General features: G+C 40.4%; 2 non-coding genes across 2 annotated transcripts; both read left to right on the top strand.

Moving 5' to 3' along the window:
* The first annotated feature begins 13625 nt into the window (after positions 1 to 13625).
* LOC145677421 (5S ribosomal RNA) lies at positions 13626 to 13744 on the top strand. The gene has a single exon (XR_014129826.1). It is a non-coding gene; the product is annotated as a 5S ribosomal RNA (ribosomal RNA).
* A 177-nt stretch (positions 13745 to 13921) lies between these two features.
* Positions 13922 to 14040, top strand: LOC145677424 (5S ribosomal RNA). Its single transcript, XR_014129829.1, has one exon. It is a non-coding gene; the product is annotated as a 5S ribosomal RNA (ribosomal RNA).
* The last annotated feature ends 8992 nt before the right edge of the window (positions 14041 to 23032 follow it).

Here is a 23032-nt window from a genome sequence, read left to right as displayed (position 1 = left end):
GCTCATATTACCCAGAGGACAGGACAGTCGAGCCCAGATTCTCAGCAATGGAAGAAAACCTCATACCACATATTCTCATGTACTTCATGCTAGACAAAGGAATTTCCAACATTCTTAAAGCACTCATGTTTCTCTCTTGCGTTGGCTTGGCTGAAATTACTCTGTTCAATATGTTCTCGACATTTATTATTGTTCATTACTATGCCCCAATGACATCATGAACAGAGCGGATCAGAAAACTTTCCTAAATTTCTTTTGCAACATAGTAATGACATTAAATGCACACTTAAGTACGATTTATTCTTTGCAAGGTCGATATTCATATTTGTGTGATATGTGTTATATGTATATGGTTTGTAATACGCAACTACTCTTATTCTCTGATCTCAGAACTCATTTGCTACTGTGCCCAACGAGCGAGCCTAGGTTTCTTGTAACTACTGCCTTTCTTTAGTAAATAATGTGAAGTATACAATGCATTAACCTACATCTCATATTTGTATTACTCTTTATTTTAGTAACCCGCTACGAAGTGTCATTAATTTACATGTAAATCACAATAGACACTACCGCAAAAGAAAGAAATCGAACCCAAGACCACGTAAACAAGATAAAGGACAAGATTCAGGTTTCTAACGCATTATTCGCCCCTCACAGCACAGTATAGAAGTTGTATAAGCCTCTATACGTACATCCTACTGTCAGAACAGAAATTCCGACTTGCGTTTCGCATCTCTCATGCTCGCTACTTCCAACAAATCGCCAATTTCCAACCAGAACCCCTTCTCCAGCATTAATACTGCTACATGATATGAATACGTATACATGAACGTACATAATGTAAAAAAAAACGTATGATTTTCTCAAATTAATCTCTCTACGTCTGTAATTTAGTGTGCATCAAAAGGCTTTAATGTAGTTACACGAATTCTTATAATCTAACAGAAAATCGCACAAAGTAAATCTTTCCCTTTATATAAATTTGTTGGCTCTGAAAAGAGCCGTTTATGCCAATTTTATATCCAAAATAGGAGGAACCCCAACTTAACCTCCGAAACCGTACAGGGTTCTTCCTTGCCTCTTCAAGGCATACACAACATCCATAGCTGTCACTGTCTTCCTCTTGGCGTGTTCTGTGTATGTAACAGCATCTCTGATTACGTTCTCCAGGAATACTTTCAATACTCCTCGGGTCTCTTCATAAATGAGACCAGAGATACGCTTCACACCACCACGGCGAGCAAGACGCCTAATAGCGGGTTTGGTGATACCCTGGATGTTGTCACGAAGAACTTTACGGTGGCGCTTGGCACCTCCTTTGCCAAGACCCTTGCCTCCTTTTCCACGTCCTGTCATTTCGATATGTTACTGCTTCGCTCACCACACACGAGAAATACAAGCCCAAGCAGCCCAAGACTCGTGGTTTTGTTCCTTCGATCATGCAGGGAAAGCACGGAGGAAAAACACAAAACGTGTCTAAGCCAATGAGAACTGTCCTTTTCGACTGACTTTATCCAATGAGAAATAGCTTGATTTAACGGTTTTGCTCTTTATATAACTTGACTTCATTCAGCGCGCAATTATTTGAAACAAGTCGTGACAGTTGCAATGGCACGTACCAAGCAGACAGCTAGGAAATCTACTGGAGGCAAAGCTCCTCGAAAGCAGCTTGCCACCAAAGCTGCAAGAAAGAGTGCTCCAGCTACCGGTGGAGTGAAAAAGCCCCATCGTTACAGGCCTGGTACTGTGGCTCTCCGAGAAATTCGTCGTTACCAGAAGAGCACTGAATTGCTCATCCGCAAGCTGCCCTTCCAACGACTCGTCCGAGAAATTGCACAAGATTTCAAGACAGATCTTCGCTTCCAAAGCTCAGCTGTCATGGCTTTACAGGAGGCAAGTGAAGCTTACCTTGTAGGGCTTTTCGAAGACACCAACTTGTGTGCTATTCACGCAAAGAGAGTCACAATCATGCCTAAGGACATTCAGCTTGCTCGCCGCATCCGTGGGGAACGTGCTTAAGTTTGAAGTTCTGGCACTGAGTTCAAAAACGGTCCTTTTTAGGACCAATACACTACTTAGAGATGCTGTTATCCTAACAAGGATCTTGTCCATACTTGTTATCTTTTTTTTTTAAATTCTCACGCCGTATGTTGCATAGTTAATACATCTACCTTCGTTTTCCTGTCGTTTCGTATATCATCCTATCTTTCAAGTATATTCTTTAGTTTTCCCCTATGTTTACCGATTGATTATCTTCGTTTTATGTGGTCAAGGGTTCGATTTTGCCATATGTTGCATAACTTAACTTCGATTCAACCACTGTTTGCCCTTCTCAACGTTATTAATCTGATAGAACTCGCAGGCGAAATATGTACTTCTTCCAAGGTAGCAAAAGTAATATTATTTTGTCAGAGGTCGCTGCTGTTGAATGCAAACGTTAAACTAAACTTTCTTTAAGTGTCTGTTTGTACTTAACATCAGTTCAATTGTACACCTACATTTCTGCTGGTGTTACTATTTTTCTTTATAGCAATATTACGAATTATAAGACGGTATCCGTGGTTATTAGCGTGTTCCCTTTTCCTAACACTTTCTCATTACACCAGTATTTCCATCATTCATTAGGCGTAATCACCCGTCTCCTTTATCATAAAAATCATAATAGTACGACGTTAAATTGAAACATAGTCTACTTCACTTTCACGAGTTGTAATAAGTTCGAACATTTCTTTCACCCCAGCCTTGAAAAGAGTTGATTTTAGTTTAGTGTCCCTTTCAGCAGCAAGGCTGTTTCAAACGTGGACCTACTTATTAACGTGCAATGCGAAACATTTGAGCTCCCACCGAGAATCGAACCCAGTCAGCCTGCAAAAGTTTTTCTAACAAATGCATTAAGTGCGTTTTCTGTACTGTTTCGCTACTTGAAGATAGGAACAAGGAAAAAGTAAGTGATCACAAATTGACATTACGTAATGTGTTCCCCATTTTTTTTCGAGTACACCATTCTTGACACCCGTGAAAGCTTTCTTTCCCCACCCTCAATTCCCCTCTGTTATAAAGCACTTACATCAAGAAGTGCTTCGGTTAAAAAGAAAACTCAAAGTCCCTTGCGTGTATACTATACATTGCTATGAATGAACATGTGATAATGATAGGAAAAGCACAATTTTACTCTTCTCAAAGTATTTGATGGCTCTAAAAAGAGCCGTTTTAAAATGTCAGATGATTTACTGACACATTTACTTCTTCTTTGGTGCAGCCTTCTTAGCACTTTTCGGTTTTGCTGTAGCCTTCTTTGGCTTCGGGGCCTTTGGCTTCTTGGGAGTTTTTGCCTTCTTCACTTTAGATGGTGATTTCTTAGGTTTGGGAGCAGCAGCCTTTTTCTTTTCACCAGTCTTCTTGGGACGTTTAGCTGCTGGCTTTTTCGCAGGCTTCTTCTCCTTTGATGCTGATCGTTTCGCCTTGGTTGAAGATCCACCTTCAGGCTTCTCCTTCAGCGATGAAGCACTAAGCTTAAACGATCCAGATGCACCTTTTCCCTTGGTCTGAACCAAAGACCCAGAAGCAACTGCACTTCTCAAGTATTTCTTGATAAATGGAGCAAGCTTCTCGGCATCCACTTTGTAGTTCTGAGAGATGTATTTCTTAATAGCTTGCAGTGAACTTCCTCCCCTTTCCTTCAAATTCTTGATGGCGTTGTTCACCATTTCTGATGTTCTTGGATGAGAAGGTGTTGTTTTTGGTTTCTTAGGCTTTGCAGACTTCTTAGGAGAAGCCTGTGCCGGGGCTGCAGGTGCTGATGCCGTATCTGCCATTGCTTTCTGCAATAAACTCAACGATACTGAAGAATGAAATTTTCGTTCGTTCGTTCGTTGTTCTTGGCGGGTTTTTAGTGTTTCAAGTAACGAGCGTTTGCTCTTGACTTGCATTTGAGTTTTCTTTCTCTGGCGTTTGTGTGTGATCATCTTGTTATTTTCGGATCGCTACTGTCGCAGATCCTTCTGCTTGTTTTCCTTAGGGTGGTCGTGGCATCCTGTAGACTTGTCTTCTGGGTGCATTGGTTCCAATGGCTGCGATGCTGGGGTTGGGGTGGTTGGTGATCTGTGCCCAGAATCTGGCTGAAAGGTTCTCTCGAACTTCCTGGAGGAGAGGGAGGTCCAAATCTTCATGTAGTTGTGCAATGCTGGTTCCGAGTGCGTGCCGGGTTATGGCTCTGGCTGCCCTGTTCTGGATCACCTGTAGGTGACGTTGGTGATGGCGTGCTGCGTGCTCCCAAGCAGGGTGAGCGTACAACAAGATGGGCCGTATGCAGATTTCGTAGATGTGTCTTCTGGTACTGTGGCTGAAGCTCCCGCTTAGAAGAATTGGCAGCAGTGCTCGTAGTGTTCTAGTTGCTTTGGTGGAGGTTTCTAGTAGGTGTCTTCGGAACGTTAGGCGTTGATCCAGGATAACCCCGAGGTACTTGGCTTCTGTTGTCAGAGGTAGCAGGGTTCCAGACATCATGATGGTGAAGTCCCGGTTTGCGTATCTTCTGGTGAAATCTACGAAGGCGGTTTTCGCAGGATTGATTCTGATCTTCCACTTCTGCGTCCACTCCTCGAGTTTGTTGATATGTCGCTGCAGTGCCCTTTCTGCGTACCGTGGGTTGCGATTCTGGGCGAAGACTGCCGTGTCGTCTGCATAGGTTGCGAGCAGCGTTCCATGGTCCGTGGGGATGTCTGCAGTGAAGAGTGCATACAGAAGTGGAGAGAGGCAGGACCCCTGTGGTACTCCTGCGTTGATTGGCCTGGCGTCTGTTAGTTGTCCTGCATGGAACACCCGGAATCGGCGATCAGTCAAGTAGTTCTGAATGATCCTGGTTAGATGTGTGGGGAGGCCTACTTGGTGCAGCTTGTGGACTAGCCCATTGTGCCACACCCTGTCGAACGCTTTTTCGATGTCTAGAAAAAGGCCGAGGGTGTGGCCTCCTTCGTTGTACTGGAAAGTTATTTTGTCTACTACCCGGACGAGCTGTAGGGTAGTGCTGTGCCCAGGCCTGAATCCGTGTTGATGGTCAGGAATGAGGTTCCTTTCCTGCACCTGGTCCATGATTCTCCTTTGGATCACTCTTTCCACGATCTTTCCTATGTGGGAGAGCAGGCTGATCGGACGATAGTTTTTTGCTTCAGTCCTGTGTCCTGTTGTCTTGGGTAGCATTATGATTCGAGCCTCTTTCCACACTGGTGGGAAGTGTCCCGTTCTCAAGATGCCGTTGGTGATTTTCGTGAGGAGTACCACAGCTTTCCTCGGTGCCTTCTTTATCGCTAGGGTTGGGATTCCGTCTGGTCCTGCTGCCTTACGGTTGTGTAGTCGTTTGATTAGTTTGGTGATTTCCCTCGGGGTAGCCAGATCTGTCGCCGGAAGCTGGAAGTCCTCCTGGATGTCCCTCAGGCTGGCCTGCACTGCTTCTTCCGTGGTGGCGTCGGGAGGGGTGTTGTTCTCCTGGAAGGTGCTCTGTAGATGATCTGCAAACACTGATGCAATTTCTCCTGGTGAGTACACTAATCCCTGCTGCCCTCGTATGGGTTGCGTACGAGGTGGGCCTGGCGGTCTTGCTATGGCGCGCAGGAGTTGCCAGAACTCTCTGGAGGGGGCGTCCATGGCTTGCAGTCTTTCGTTCCACGCTTTGTGCATTTGTCGCCTTAGTCGGTTTTTCACTCGTTTCACCAATGCGTTCCACAGTACCTTGAATTGTGGGTGTCTTGTCTTCTGCCATTGGCGTCTGGTCCACCTTTTAAGGGAGATCAGGGCCACTGTTCTAAGGTCTTCTGGATGTTGTTGTTGCTCCTGTTGTTGGACTGTGGTTGCCAGCCGGTAGGCTGATTTGATGGACGTGGAGAGGTGTTGGACTGCATCGTCGATCTCCTCTGGCGTGCTCACCGGAAGCCGGGTGTTGGTCATTTCAGCTAGCAGGCGAGTGTATTCGTTCCAGTCGGTGGTGACTTGCTTGGGTAAGCTGTTCGCCGGAACATGGTGTCTCAGCGCTATTGTGAACAGCACTGGTATGTGATCCGACTGGAGGTCATGCAGTACACCTGGGCCATCCAGTATCGCTGTATTGGCTGACAAGGTGATGTCGAGCACGTCAGGTAGACCACCGTTCCTTGGGAAATGGGTGGGTTCCCTTGGTGCTGCCGGGATCAGATCTATGTGACGTAGAGCTAGCGATGTGAAATTTTCGCTAGCAGGCAGCGTTGAGTTTGGTTACGGAGCGCGGACCGGATAGAAAGCACTTGCTGAGGCGGGCTGAGGTAAACAGAAGTTCGTAGTTGCCACAACGATAAGTGTGTTTCCTTCTATTTTGATAAACGATTTTTTTCAGGTATTCAATGAATGCACCAGATCCTATTCTTCCTTACTGGCTAGAAGAAACTTTATTCCACATAACTCAAAAGGCATTTGTTTTTATTCGCTTTTCTATTTTATGTTTCAGTCATTGCTAAGTCGGTCACACTACTTTTTCACCCTCCTTGTGCTTATAATTTTCATAATTTAACATGGAAATACTTATCAATAAATAATTATATTACCATGGTAATTAACTTCAATCCTTCCTGTGATTATACGCAAAGTACCATCTTCGTACTGCTTACTATAGTTCAATGAAGGGAATCTATAAAGTAACGCGTGTCGCACACATCTGCCTTGCAAACTCCCTGGCCTACTTCCAATGTATAGACTTTTATTTCAAATCCTGATTTAATTTCATAATTTTCTGTAGATTTTAACATTTTATTACCCAGCTTCTTAATACGAATGACAATCAAGCCTAAATATTTATTCCCTTTAACTTTATTTTTCTTTTTTATTTTGTGCCTTGTTTCATATTTGTTCTTACGTTAGCAATTAACGCACTTACCGTAGTTATGTATGAACAGGTTGTTTCTATATTTATTTTATTCCAAATAAATTAAATATATATACGGATTATTTTATGGTAGTTGATATTTTCTGTTGTTTCCTACGTGAATTGAGGAAACGCACGGACTTTCGCCTAATTCTTGTGCTACTTTCATATGTCTGTATCTGTCGAATGCTGTCGATCTGTCGAAATGTGTATTACTATCTGTCGATTCATCGAGTGAACTGAATTCGTTAACCATTTCACCAGGCGCGCATGCATTTTTTTTTCTTCTAAGGGATCCAAGCTTCGGGGGGCAAGGTTCCAATACTACAAGCCACTATGTCTATATACTATTATTCTGCATTCGAAAACACGATAAATATTCCACTTACTTTTTCACAAAAACATGATACAGACAGAGTACAGATGAAGTGTAAGATCAGATTTATATTGATGATACATCAATATTTTCCCTGTTAATAACTACATTTAATGAGAAAGTCTGCAAATGTATGTTCACTTAGGAACTTTTGCGAGGAGTCCGCACCCGGTGGACACCCCGTGAGTACGCCTCTGCACTTGACTATACTTCGAATTATACTGCAAACAGTTGTATTTTAGTTTCCCCGTTTAGTTCATCGATATCATTAACACAAAGAAAATAGATGTTATAGATGCGTATTCTCAGTTCTCGCTTTATATCCGGACGTCTGCAAAAATCTACTCCTTTTCTTTCTTTCACGCATCCACCAAACTAACAATGATTTGTATTATAATATTTGCGCATAAAATGTATATCTCATACCTTCCATGTTCTCAAGTATTCATAGACAAAAACGGTTATTTTCTGCGAACAAATTGTCCAAACACAGTGCAAATGTCATCTATAGATTGTCCTGGTTCCGTCTGCGTGTACATAACAATGCGTCATAATCATACATTGCACATTAAGGATATCAATTAATCTTCCCAAATTCCTAGATATGCCTGGCAAAAGTTCCGCGTGTTGTAAGGATATTACATTTGTACTACCGACAAGGTGGTATCTTCCAACATTGAAGTTCAATAAACCCCAAATGTGTCGGATATAGTATTTGATTTCTTGTCTCATTGTTTGCGTCAGAGATGTCTTCTCAAGTTAGGATTTACGATACATACAGGATGAGTTGTATATATTGTTGCTGCCAGCTCTATATTAATCCCATATTTGTAAACGAATAAAAACAGTATTCTAATTATAACAATGTGCTCACAATTAATTTTATTCTTAATTGTTATACGTATTGTTGATTAAAAATGAAAATGTTGCTAAGTGAATTTTATTAATATTTTCTGTTGCGTGATATAGGAAGTGAGTGAAATATTGGAGGAATATAGTGTGCGTAGCAGATGATGTGCAGTGGCTTTGGATCGCCTGTGATAAGGTAAGGCATTTGCTATTTTAATTAACGCATTTTATATACTGTAATCCTAATTATTTTTATGTGAATGTGCTTACTACTTGTGTATTCAGTGGGACCGATGTTTTAATATGTATGGTCAAGCAGTGTCGAGCCTGGTCAGTGTGTGGATAGGTGACCATTTTTTGTAAATCGATAACATTTAACTTTGTAAACACGGATGAAGTAGAAGTATATTTATTTTATTTTTTACCTCAAATATGTAGGACACTTCTCCTTTGTACATCAATTATTATTATTAGTTCAACTTGTTTACAAGTTAAATGAAAAGAATAGTCGTTATCGTGTGATGATTGTGCTCATTAGGCTAAAGAAGACTCGTGATAAGAAAGAAAAGAAGAACGGTGCTCAAGTTTCGTCACAGCATATTCTCAAAAATTTACAGGCAAAATTCAGTGTTCTGCATGAAAAGGCATATTTGTACGAAAAAAAAAAAAATTCTGCAGACGACAGAATTAAATAAAGTAATACACATGTATTTTAGAGTTACTGGTGTAAAATCATTACAAGTGCTTTGCCAGGTGGCCAATAAAAAGCACGAATACTATTTAAGGGGGAGCCAAAACAGGAGAAAGCTGGGGGCCTGAGCGATAGCAAGAATGTGCGTCCAAAGTGAACAGGAGCGAAGGCGACGCGGGTATACGTATAAGCAAGGGTAGTGGAAACCAGTTAGTTTTCGAGTTTCAATAGCACTTGTCATGCATCCATACTAGTAGCGCCCCGCTTGTAAACATTAAGTACACTATGCAAGAATACACCGCCGGTGGAAAATAGTACCTAATACAGTTATCTTTCATATATACTGACTTATTTTACAGTAGTAACCCAACACTAGTAAACGTAAAATAAAAGTGTATAACTTTATATTTAATTCTATCGCCTGGCTTAGTTTTTCACCTGTAAGATGTACTTATTTAGAGCAAGTTTCTTAACTAGCAAATTAAACCGAGAACCACAGCAACCATATATATATTCTTATGATGTACTTTTCTTTGAGTGGTGTTCTCTGTCTATTGAATAACATTTTCTCAGTTTAATGCTAGCAAAAAACAAAACAAAATCAAAGTGTTTCTATATAAATTTAGTTCACCGTGTTGTAATATCACATGGAATTGAAAAACGAATAGTCGAACCTCTGCTATCTCGATCAAACTTCTCAGGATGATATACTGACTTACCGCAGAAGTTCGACTGAATACGTTTCTCAGTTCCATGGGAGAACCTGGAGAAGCAAAAGCCTGCGCAACGGAAAATACTAAATAAACTTGTAGAGCAGGTCAAGATGTATCATCATGCCAAGTTTCATTCAGATCAGAGAAGTTTGGCTGCAGCCATTTTCATTACAAAGCACAAAATGGATGGTCCCTAACCTCGAGAATCTTCACAATTGTCGACGAGTTGAACTGCACTCATCTGATCAAAATCAAACTTAAAATGACAGTTCACTTTCAACTGTTAAATAATATGATATGCAGGCTTCTGCTTTCCTAGTTACAGTCTATCCACTGTGGTATGCATATTAGTACAAATGTGAGAGTGCATATTTATTAAAGATTTGCTTCAAAAAGCGATGAAAGACATAGGCATTGCCGCGGGCGGTGATAACAAGATGCCGGAAAACGAACAAGCAGAAAGAATATGGGCTGAAGAAGTGTAAACGACGACGCGGCGGCCCGTAAAGGTGTTGCCGTCCTATTAAATGAATAATATCAAAAGAAAGAAAAAAAAAGTAAAAAATTTCGCGCTCGTAATCAAGACAGAAAGCAACTAAAGGAAATCTTTGTTTTACGTCCCACGTTATGCCGCTTAGGCTAAAAGAGGCGCTGATTATGAGAAATGATTGAAATGGTGGTGGAATGAAGAAAGTGGGAGGAAACGGGAGAACCCCGCGGTAACCCACCGCACATAGTTTTTGTCCACCATAAAGTTAACTTGGCGGGGGCTCAAGACAGAAAGACGGTTGGAAAAACAAATAAACGATGTTGCATCCCGTAAAAATGTTCGCGACCTATGAAATCAATATTTTTTCTTAAAGAAAAAAAAGAATTAAAAAGAGAAAAAAAGGTCAAAATTTCGCGCTCGCTTCGCTCGCGATCAGCAGAGAAAAGAGGACGTGACGCACCCCTAAAAGTGTTGGCGACCGATTGAATAAATATTGTGGGTAAAAAAAAAAAAAAAAAAAAAAAAAAAAGTCAAAAATTTCGCGCTCGCTTCGCTCGCGATCAGCACAGAAAGAAGGACGTGACGCGCCCCTAAAGGTGTTGGCAACCGATTCAATACATATTGTCGGTAAAAAAAAAAAAAAAAAAAAAAAAAAAAAAAAAAAAAACGCTCGCTTCGCTCGCGATCGACATGAAAAAGGCAACGACGTGACGCCCCGTAAAATTGTCGGCGACCTATTCAATCAATATATTCGGTTGAAAAACAAAGTCAAAAGTTTCCCAATCGCTTCCCTCCCGATCGACATAAAAAAAAAGGCAACCCCTTCACCTCTCCTTATGCATTCATCAGTAAACATACAACCATAGATCACAATACCACTCACATCACCTATCAGTTCTCCACGTCCATCAAGATCCAATCATCGCCCTGGCCCTTTATGATGATACACAACATTACATGTTATTGTGTGCATTGCCCCGCGTTACAATACATGACCAAAAAAAAGAGAAAAAGAGCTGCACTGCCTTCAGTGTAGACATGTTCGTATTCGTAGAAAATGATTTTAGGTACACGATAGTACAGTAATCTATCTTCACATGCTTCAGATGTGAACGATACCTACACATGAAGAGGGCTCCCGAGGTTTCCTTTTCCAATAGGATGGAGCTCCACCACACTTGCAGAATGACGAGAAGTTATGTTAATAAATATATCCCAGAGTGTTTCGTAACTCGCCCTTGGTCCTAATGATGAAGCGTTCTTCAGATGGCCCCGATGTCTCCACACATGATACTATGCGACTTCTTTTCACGAGGCTCTCAAAGATCACGTTTGTGTCCTAACATTCTCTGCAGATATGACACAGCTGCGATAGCGGATCACAGAAGCCTTTCCTCTCCTTACAAGAGACGTGTTCATTCGAGTATGTGAGTAATTCGACTATCGATTAAATATCTCCCGTGTCACGATAGTAGTCACTTTCAATTCTTCTAACGAAGGTAAGAAAAAATGCTATACAAACTTCCTTTCGGTATATAAAGGATTAGGGGCCCAGAGAATATTTTCTTTCAAGAGGATACATTCTTTTTCGAACACCCTGTATATAGATCCTCTAATTATAACTGCAAACAAAATGTTGATTTTGCAATTGCTTCCATGAGAGAATATTCTGTGCACTTTCTTTCTGAAGGGCCGGGCCTAAACGTTTTCCTTAATCATTAAATTTAGTAGTTATCTACAATTACATAGTTTTCCATTGTTCTCAAAATAAAGATTTTTCTCTATGAATTGTTGAATGTTGCTAGGGATATTGAAGTAATTCTTTTTAGTGTTTTTTTCTTTACAATAATGTACTGAACGCCTGCATTAAGGAAGTTCGTGTGTCCATCTTGCAAAATGTTTCGTCTTTTTTCATGCCCACTAAGGTAAATATTCATTTTGCTCTTTTCTCTGTATGCAAACCACATTTCTTAAAGGCAACATTTTCATACAAATGTAGTACTAAAAACTTCTAATTGGCAACATCTGGGCTGCGAAGAGGAAAAAGAAAGAAATCTCGTACGTATTCGCGCGCAATTCGGAATTAGCCAATGAAAAGCACAAAAGCGGCCACCATCTCTCTCTCTTTCTTATTAACGGTTTTGTACTTTCTGCAGTTCTATCAGTGCTGCTAACCTCTTACTATATCATTGAATATGTATGTTTAGATATATATATATATATATATATATTTTTTTTTTTACAAAAAATCATACTACTACGGAATAATATTAAATGCCTTTAAACCCTCATTTCTGTTTGCACTTTCTGTTACACTACCTTCCCCGAACTTCTTTCAAGTTATTAAGTGCAGAACGGGGAGTTATACATATTTACTTGCGCTTTGACAATATCTGCACATTGTGTAATAATAGGAGACGTATAAAATAAAACTATATACTAATACGTATATATATATATATATATATATATATATATATATATATATATACAGTACACATTCCACTATCCGAGGCTTTCCTTTTCTTTTCTTGCTGACGATAAATTACGCTTTTAGAAATGTTGTCTGAAAACAATAAGAATATGTGCAAAAAATACAATCAGAGGTAGAGGTCTTTAACAGGAAATAAGCAAGGGAGTTGAAAAATTTTTTATGCATGTAAAAAATATAGACATGAACCAACTTGTGAAATAAAAAGACCAGAAAACTACTCTTTCTAAATTATGTGTAAACTTTTTACCGAAAACGAAAGTTGCACGAAAGACTTTTTGTCCGTTTTTTGGCCTCCGGTGCTTGGGGTCCCTGATTCAATCCCAGCTCGTGCCGTGTGAACTTTGTCGTGCATAAAGACCGTGCTCATGGGTTTTCTCGGGTTTCTCCCGTTTCCTCCCACTTTCTTCATTCAGTACTCATCATCACCGTCTCCTTTAGCGTAACCGGTATAAGTATGCGACGTAAATCTAAATATTTCATTTCATTTCCCTTTTCTGCTCATACTGCTGATTATGCGCGATTATGCCAACATCCAACTCCGCGGATAATCGTGCGATTACTGTATATACAACTAATACAGATACAACTAATTATATTATCAGTTACAGTATCGGTTTTTATTTACTAATTTGCCTCACTTTATTTGCATCCCTGCAGTAAATAATTCTTATCGATAATAGTTAAAATGTATATTACATTTTAGTGCTTCACGACTGAATGATCATCTGCCTTACGTTATCTCGCAGCTGAAGAGAATGCTACACTGAAAACTACCTTGCGTTATAAAGGGTAAGTGAAACATATCTTAAAAATATCTTTCATACATTTCATTGTGTACATTAAAGAATGTAAGTTTGCCTTTTTCCTGTAATCAATACTTAATAAAGGATTTATTTTTATTTATTTATATACAATTTCATACGTGGTTCGTGATAGTAAACTCGATAGGACACAGTGGCACTATGAACATCCGAATCACTCATCATTCGAACATTCAAATATTTATTCGAATATTAGTATATTCCAAGTAATGTTAACGACGTTAATATGCTTGCCTTTATAGTTAATAATGTCAATTCTTACTTAAAACATACTTCCTTAACAGGACATTGAAGAAAAGGTAGTTGCCAACGGCCATACCATGCTGAATATACCGGTTCTCGTCCGATCACCGAAGTCAAGCAGCATCGGGCCTGGTCAGTACTTGGATGGGTGACCGCCTGGGAACACCAGGTGCTGTTGGTATACTTTTTCTAATTTTGTTTTTCACAAAGACGAATATTCTCACATCGTTCACCACGATAATTTCGTAATCATGCATTACTTAAAACAATTAGCAACGCTTTCCACGCGCTGGTCTTTTTGAGTATTCACCGACAAACCTACGTAGCTACAATAACTCACTCGAAGCCATATGCATTCGCCAACGGCCATACCATGCTGAATATACCGGTTCTCGTCCGATCACCGAAGTCAAGCAGCATCGGGCCTGGTCAGTACTTGGATGGGTGACCGCCTGGGAACACCAGGTGCTGTTGGCATCTCTTTTTCAAATTTCATTATCCTTCAAGTACGAAAATACTAGAAACATTAATTTTATAGTACTTTCAAGAGATAATTTATCAACATTATTTCATAGCGATTAATCGATATTCTAAGCGTTATACCCACTATTTCTTACACTAACAGCCTGTTTATTTGCACGGCACATTAAAATAACCTGATTTCCGATCCGTGTGCACCTACTACTATACTTAACACGGAATGTATTACCACTTTTTAAAAGTAAATTATTATGACTAAGTGTAGATCTCCGGCGAGTAAATGCCTTTCGTATACAAGCACGACACATCTCCGCTATGTGCTTTACTTTTTTACTAACAGCATATAGAAATTGGATTTCAACGTGTTTCTACATAACAGAATGAAGCAAATTTCGTGATTTAACTCTTTCGAATAATGTGTTGGTCCTGACAAGGACCGTTTGAAATGAAAAATCTTGAAGAAGATTTTTACTTAGAGCTTGTGTACTTGGTAACAGCCTTCGTACCCTCACTTACAGCGTGCTTGGCAAGTTCACCAGGCAAAAGAAGGCGCACAGCTGTTTGGATTTCCCGGCTGGTGATAGTTGACCGCTTATTGTAATGGGCCAAACGAGAAGCTTCAGCAGCAATACGCTCGAAGATGTCATTAACAAAGCTGTTCATGATACTCATAGCTTTGCTAGATATGCCAGTGTCAGGATGCACTTGCTTCAAAACTTTGTAGATGTAAATGGCATAGCTCTCCTTCCTCCTCCTCTTCTTCTTCTTATCTCCCTTGGAGATATTCTTTTGGGCTTTACCAGCCTTCTTTGCAGCCTTTCCGCTAGTTTTTGGTGGCATGATGACTCACTCGTTCAGCAAAATTAGATGTGTCCGCCAAGTTTGCCAAGTTATAATTGACGGGTTGATTGAGTGGTTGAGTTCCGGGACTAGTGGAAGTCCCCTGCCTCGCATTTGAAGTAGATTTTGAAGTGAGTAGATGCACAACGTAGAACTGATAATGGCCGGAGACCGACGCCGGCTCATTGAAGTCTTGATTGAAGATCCAGAGTTTTGTTAAAGTGAAGGAAAAGCTGGGGAAGGAAGAGATTGGTTGATTTAAGGAGAGGGCTGCCTGTGATTGGCTGTTGGTGAAGGGCCAATGGAAGTTAGCCAGTACAGTGGCTCTGAAAAGGGTTTTGGTCCTGTATGTTAATTGCTATTCCATCAGTCTTGAAGTTCCTCAAGAATTTCACAAAAGATAATTAGCTTTGTGAAAACATCTGGAGCTGATTTAATATCACTAAATCTTTCCTGCACTGCTTGTAGAAGTTTTGGTAACTGGAGATCTTGAAATAATTGTAATAGGTCGTGCCAACTAACAGCTGATTCTTCAGTAGGCGGGGGTGATGTAGTTTGTGAATTCTTGGATGAAGAGCTTGCTTTCTCTGCATAGGAAGATTGTGGATGCTTCTTGGGTGTAGATTCAGGTGGGGTTCCCTTCTGAAGAGGGGGGAAGTCCTGAGGTTTCGGTACTTTATTTTGAGATGATCTTCTTGATAGAACACGATGAATTGTTGGACATCTTGGGTAATTGGCGGGGTGACCACCACCACAGTTCGGACACTTTACTGCTTCATCTTGAGTTTTTCTTGTACATTGATAAGTCATATGTTCACCAGCACACTTGACACAGCGTGGAGTTGCATAACAAGAAGATTGGGTATGCCCAAGCCTTTGGCATCTGTAGCACTGAATATAAGGTCTAGCTCGGAACGGTTCGATTTTTATTTTATAAAACTCCAAATATTGGAGTTCAAAAATACTATTCGAAGTTGGTGTCTTGACTAGAGTTACTAGGTAGAGGGGAAAGGGGGTTCCACCTCGACCTTTGAGTTGATGTACTGAAAGAGTGGGGTAACCACGGTTCTCCAGGTCTTGCTTGATATTTTCCACTGAGGCGTCAATGGGCAGTTGACGGATTACTACTTTGAGAACTTTTTCTTTCCTCACTAGATCTAACGCATATTGTAGCTTAAATTCCTTACAAAACTTGATTAGTGCCTGATAATCTTCTTGATTGTTGCATTGGAATTTCACTCTATCTGAATACACTGCACAATATGGGATTTCCTTACAGACGGAACTTGCACCATGGGTGAGTCTATATCCTTTGTCTTGAGGGTAGTCATAGATGGTGAGAGACTTGATAGTGCGCTGTGAATTGGAGTTATGGTTGGTCTTTGTTTTCTCACTTGTAGTATCCTGAGTAGAAATATCCATGTTTTCAGCACCTGAATCTTGGGGGGGGGGCTCAGGCGTTGTTAATGGAGAGTAACTATTATTAGTAGGAAGTGTGGTGGGTAACACTGGTCGTGGTTTCACAGTTCTTTTAGGCTTTTTAAAGAGACGATCCCCCGGAGGGGAATTTGTTGCAGTTGCTGGGAGTCCAGAATCTTCAGTATTCAAAGTCCGTAGAAAGGTAGTGAAGAGATTATAGTCAAATTCTTGATTCGTTAGTTGCTTCAATTGTAGAGACAGACCGAAAATGTCCGCCTGAGTCCGATGATACTGGTGATAGTTGACCGCTTATTGTAATGGGCCAAACGAGAAGCTTCAGCAGCAATACGCTCGAAGATGTCATTAACAAAGCTGTTCATGATACTCATAGCTTTGCTAGATATGCCAGTGTCAGGATGCACTTGCTTCAAAACTTTGTAGATGTAAATGGCATAGCTCTCCTTCCTCCTCCTCTTCTTCTTCTTATCTCCCTTGGAGATATTCTTTTGGGCTTTACCAGCCTTCTTTGCAGCCTTTCCGCTAGTTTTTGGTGGCATGATGACTCACTCGTTCAGCAAAATTAGATGTGTCCGCCGATTTATCGACTTCATTTAAATTACAGTACGTGTTTCAATTCGCGCCAACTGCCTTGCTTTTCATTTGATGCACTCGGGTGCACGCTTGAAGTAGTAACAAAACTGACTTGATTCATGGGAGGCCGCAATTTTTCCTCTCATCTTATTACGAAAGAATATTGAACAATGTCTGGTCGCGGCAAAGGTGGAAAAGTCAAGGGAAAGAGCAAGTCCCGCTCCAGCAGGGCTGGCCTTCAATTCCCAGTAGGCAGAATCCATCGTCTTTTGCGAAAGGGTAACTATGCCGAACGAGTTGGTGCTGGCGCTCCCGTGTATTTGGCTGCAGTCATGGAATACCTGGCAGCTGAAGTTCTTGAGTTGGCAGGCAACGCTGCTCGTGACAACAAGAAGACTAGGATTATTCCACGTCATCTGCAGTTAGCTATCCGTAACGACGAGGAATTAAACAAGTTGTTGTCTGGAGTTACAATCGCTCAGGGTGGTGTTTTGCCCAACATTCAAGCTGTACTTCTGCCCAAGAAAACTGAGAAGAAGGCATAAATGTAAGACCTATATCTCATACAAATCGGCCCTTATGAGGGCCACAAACCCCTTTATAGAGGAGATTTACGATTGAAATGAATTGTTTTCGATATACAGACTCATCAAAAGTGTCTGAGATAGTTGCTTAGTTTCATTCGAAATTCTCGCTGCTATTCGATTAATTAGTATATGTGTAGTCGTCGATCGTAATTGAAGCCCATAGGAAGTCACACTAACTTTAGAATACTCCAAACAGCGATGTGCTTAGTTCCCACTACATTATTAATTATAAGATCATTACCTTTTGTATTGTCGCTAGCTACATTTTTTTGATATTTGCGTACATCGGGCTCATATTACCCAGAGGACAGGACAGTCGAGCCCAGATTCTCAGCAATGGAAGAAAACCTCATACCACATATTCTCATGTACTTCATGCTAGACAAAGGAATTTCCAACATTCTTAAAGCACTCATGTTTCTCTCTTGCGTTGGCTTGGCTGAAATTACTCTGTTCAATATGTTCTCGACATTTATTATTGTTCATTACTATGCCCCAATGACATCATGAACAGAGCGGATCAGAAAACTTTCCTAAATTTCTTTTGCAACATAGTAATGACATTAAATGCACACTTAAGTACGATTTATTCTTTGCAAGGTCGATATTCATATTTGTGTGATATGTGTTATATGTATATGGTTTGTAATACGCAACTACTCTTATTCTCTGATCTCAGAACTCATTTGCTACTGTGCCCAACGAGCGAGCCTAGGTTTCTTGTAACTACTGCCTTTCTTTAGTAAATAATGTGAAGTATACAATGCATTAACCTACATCTCATATTTGTATTACTCTTTATTTTAGTAACCCGCTACGAAGTGTCATTAATTTACATGTAAATCACAATAGACACTACCGCAAAAGAAAGAAATCGAACCCAAGACCACGTAAACAAGATAAAGGACAAGATTCAGGTTTCTAACGCATTATTCGCCCCTCACAGCACAGTATAGAAGTTGTATAAGCCTCTATACGTACATCCTACTGTCAGAACAGAAATTCCGACTTGCGTTTCGCATCTCTCATGCTCGCTACTTCCAACAAATCGCCAATTTCCAACCAGAACCCCTTCTCCAGCATTAATACTGCTACATGATATGAATACGTATACATGAACGTACATAATGTAAAAAAAAACGTATGATTTTCTCAAATTAATCTCTCTACGTCTGTAATTTAGTGTGCATCAAAAGGCTTTAATGTAGTTACACGAATTCTTATAATCTAACAGAAAATCGCACAAAGTAAATCTTTCCCTTTATATAAATTTGTTGGCTCTGAAAAGAGCCGTTTATGCCAATTTTATATCCAAAATAGGAGGAACCCCAACTTAACCTCCGAAACCGTACAGGGTTCTTCCTTGCCTCTTCAAGGCATACACAACATCCATAGCTGTCACTGTCTTCCTCTTGGCGTGTTCTGTGTATGTAACAGCATCTCTGATTACGTTCTCCAGGAATACTTTCAATACTCCTCGGGTCTCTTCATAAATGAGACCAGAGATACGCTTCACACCACCACGGCGAGCAAGACGCCTAATAGCGGGTTTGGTGATACCCTGGATGTTGTCACGAAGAACTTTACGGTGGCGCTTGGCACCTCCTTTGCCAAGACCCTTGCCTCCTTTTCCACGTCCTGTCATTTCGATATGTTACTGCTTCGCTCACCACACACGAGAAATACAAGCCCAAGCAGCCCAAGACTCGTGGTTTTGTTCCTTCGATCATGCAGGGAAAGCACGGAGGAAAAACACAAAACGTGTCTAAGCCAATGAGAACTGTCCTTTTCGACTGACTTTATCCAATGAGAAATAGCTTGATTTAACGGTTTTGCTCTTTATATAACTTGACTTCATTCAGCGCGCAATTATTTGAAACAAGTCGTGACAGTTGCAATGGCACGTACCAAGCAGACAGCTAGGAAATCTACTGGAGGCAAAGCTCCTCGAAAGCAGCTTGCCACCAAAGCTGCAAGAAAGAGTGCTCCAGCTACCGGTGGAGTGAAAAAGCCCCATCGTTACAGGCCTGGTACTGTGGCTCTCCGAGAAATTCGTCGTTACCAGAAGAGCACTGAATTGCTCATCCGCAAGCTGCCCTTCCAACGACTCGTCCGAGAAATTGCACAAGATTTCAAGACAGATCTTCGCTTCCAAAGCTCAGCTGTCATGGCTTTACAGGAGGCAAGTGAAGCTTACCTTGTAGGGCTTTTCGAAGACACCAACTTGTGTGCTATTCACGCAAAGAGAGTCACAATCATGCCTAAGGACATTCAGCTTGCTCGCCGCATCCGTGGGGAACGTGCTTAAGTTTGAAGTTCTGGCACTGAGTTCAAAAACGGTCCTTTTTAGGACCAATACACTACTTAGAGATGCTGTTATCCTAACAAGGATCTTGTCCATACTTGTTATCTTTTTTTTTTAAATTCTCACGCCGTATGTTGCATAGTTAATACATCTACCTTCGTTTTCCTGTCGTTTCGTATATCATCCTATCTTTCAAGTATATTCTTTAGTTTTCCCCTATGTTTACCGATTGATTATCTTCGTTTTATGTGGTCAAGGGTTCGATTTTGCCATATGTTGCATAACTTAACTTCGATTCAACCACTGTTTGCCCTTCTCAACGTTATTAATCTGATAGAACTCGCAGGCGAAATATGTACTTCTTCCAAGGTAGCAAAAGTAATATTATTTTGTCAGAGGTCGCTGCTGTTGAATGCAAACGCGTTAAACTAAACTTTCTTTAAGTGTCTGTTTGTACTTAACATCAGTTCAATTGTACACCTACATTTCTGCTGGTGTTACTATTTTTCTTTATAGCAATATTACGAATTATAAGACGGTATCCGTGGTTATTAGCGTGTTCCCTTTTCCTAACACTTTCTCATTACACCAGTATTTCCATCATTCATTAGGCGTAATCACCCGTCTCCTTTATCATAAAAATCATAATAGTACGACGTTAAATTGAAACATAGTCTACTTCACTTTCACGAGTTGTAATAAGTTCGAACATTTCTTTCACCCCAGCCTTGAAAAGAGTTGATTTTAGTTTAGTGTCCCTTTCAGCAGCAAGGCTGTTTCAAACGTGGACCTACTTATTAACGTGCAATGCGAAACATTTGAGCTCCCACCGAGAATCGAACCCAGTCAGCCTGCAAAAGTTTTTCTAACAAATGCATTAAGTGCGTTTTCTGTACTGTTTCGCTACTTGAAGATAGGAACAAGGAAAAAGTAAGTGATCACAAATTGACATTACGTAATGTGTTCCCCATTTTTTTTCGAGTACACCATTCTTGACACCCGTGAAAGCTTTCTTTCCCCACCCTCAATTCCCCTCTGTTATAAAGCACTTACATCAAGAAGTGCTTCGGTTAAAAAGAAAACTCAAAGTCCCTTGCGTGTATACTATACATTGCTATGAATGAACATGTGATAATGATAGGAAAAGCACAATTTTACTCTTCTCAAAGTATTTGATGGCTCTAAAAAGAGCCGTTTTAAAATGTCAGATGATTTACTGACACATTTACTTCTTCTTTGGTGCAGCCTTCTTAGCACTTTTCGGTTTTGCTGTAGCCTTCTTTGGCTTCGGGGCCTTTGGCTTCTTGGGAGTTTTTGCCTTCTTCACTTTAGATGGTGATTTCTTAGGTTTGGGAGCAGCAGCCTTTTTCTTTTCACCAGTCTTCTTGGGACGTTTAGCTGCTGGCTTTTTCGCAGGCTTCTTCTCCTTTGATGCTGATCGTTTCGCCTTGGTTGAAGATCCACCTTCAGGCTTCTCCTTCAGCGATGAAGCACTAAGCTTAAACGATCCAGATGCACCTTTTCCCTTGGTCTGAACCAAAGACCCAGAAGCAACTGCACTTCTCAAGTATTTCTTGATAAATGGAGCAAGCTTCTCGGCATCCACTTTGTAGTTCTGAGAGATGTATTTCTTAATAGCTTGCAGTGAACTTCCTCCCCTTTCCTTCAAATTCTTGATGGCGTTGTTCACCATTTCTGATGTTCTTGGATGAGAAGGTGTTGTTTTTGGTTTCTTAGGCTTTGCAGACTTCTTAGGAGAAGCCTGTGCCGGGGCTGCAGGTGCTGATGCCGTATCTGCCATTGCTTTCTGCAATAAACTCAACGATACTGAAGAATGAAATTTTCGCTAGCAGGCAGCGTTGAGTTTGGTTACGGAGCGCGGACCGGATAGAAAGCACTTGCTGAGGCGGGCTGAGGTAAACAGAAGTTCGTAGTTGCCACAACGATAAGTGTGTTTCCTTCTATTTTGATAAACGATTTTTTTCAGGTATTCAATGAATGCACCAGATCCTATTCTTCCTTACTGGCTAGAAGAAACTTTATTCCACATAACTCAAAAGGCATTTGTTTTTATTCGCTTTTCTATTTTATGTTTCAGTCATTGCTAAGTCGGTCACACTACTTTTTCACCCTCCTTGTGCTTATAATTTTCATAATTTAACATGGAAATACTTATCAATAAATAATTATATTACCATGGTAATTAACTTCAATCCTTCCTGTGATTATACGCAAAGTACCATCTTCGTACTGCTTACTATAGTTCAATGAAGGGAATCTATAAAGTAACGCGTGTCGCACACATCTGCCTTGCAAACTCCCTGGCCTACTTCCAATGTATAGACTTTTATTTCAAATCCTGATTTAATTTCATAATTTTCTGTAGATTTTAACATTTTATTACCCAGCTTCTTAATACGAATGACAATCAAGCCTAAATATTTATTCCCTTTAACTTTATTTTTCTTTTTTATTTTGTGCCTTGTTTCATATTTGTTCTTACGTTAGCAATTAACGCACTTACCGTAGTTATGTATGAACAGGTTGTTTCTATATTTATTTTATTCCAAATAAATTAAATATATATACGGATTATTTTATGGTAGTTGATATTTTCTGTTGTTTCCTACGTGAATTGAGGAAACGCACGGACTTTCGCCTAATTCTTGTGCTACTTTCATATGTCTGTATCTGTCGAATGCTGTCGATCTGTCGAAATGTGTATTACTATCTGTCGATTCATCGAGTGAACTGAATTCGTTAACCATTTCACCAGGCGCGCATGCATTTTTTTTTCTTCTAAGGGATCCAAGCTTCGGGGGGCAAGGTTCCAATACTACAAGCCACTATGTCTATATACTATTATTCTGCATTCGAAAACACGATAAATATTCCACTTACTTTTTCACAAAAACATGATACAGACAGAGTACAGATGAAGTGTAAGATCAGATTTATATTGATGATACATCAATATTTTCCCTGTTAATAACTACATTTAATGAGAAAGTCTGCAAATGTATGTTCACTTAGGAACTTTTGCGAGGAGTCCGCACCCGGTGGACACCGTGAGTACGCCTCTGCACTTGACTATACTTCGAATTATACTGCAAACAGTTGTATTTTAGTTTCCCCGTTTAGTTCATCGATATCATTAACACAAAGAAAATAGATGTTATAGATGCGTATTCTCAGTTCTCGCTTTATATCCGGACGTCTGCAAAAATCTACTCCTTTTCTTTCTTTC

This window comes from Thermobia domestica, unplaced genomic scaffold (assembly GCF_964235325.1).
Source record: "Thermobia domestica unplaced genomic scaffold, izTheDome1.hap1.1 HAP1_SCAFFOLD_857, whole genome shotgun sequence".
In the NCBI taxonomy this organism is placed as follows: Eukaryota; Metazoa; Arthropoda; class Insecta; order Zygentoma; family Lepismatidae; genus Thermobia; species Thermobia domestica.
Note: the sequence above shows the minus strand (reverse complement) of the source record. Positions and strands in the feature narration are given on the sequence as shown.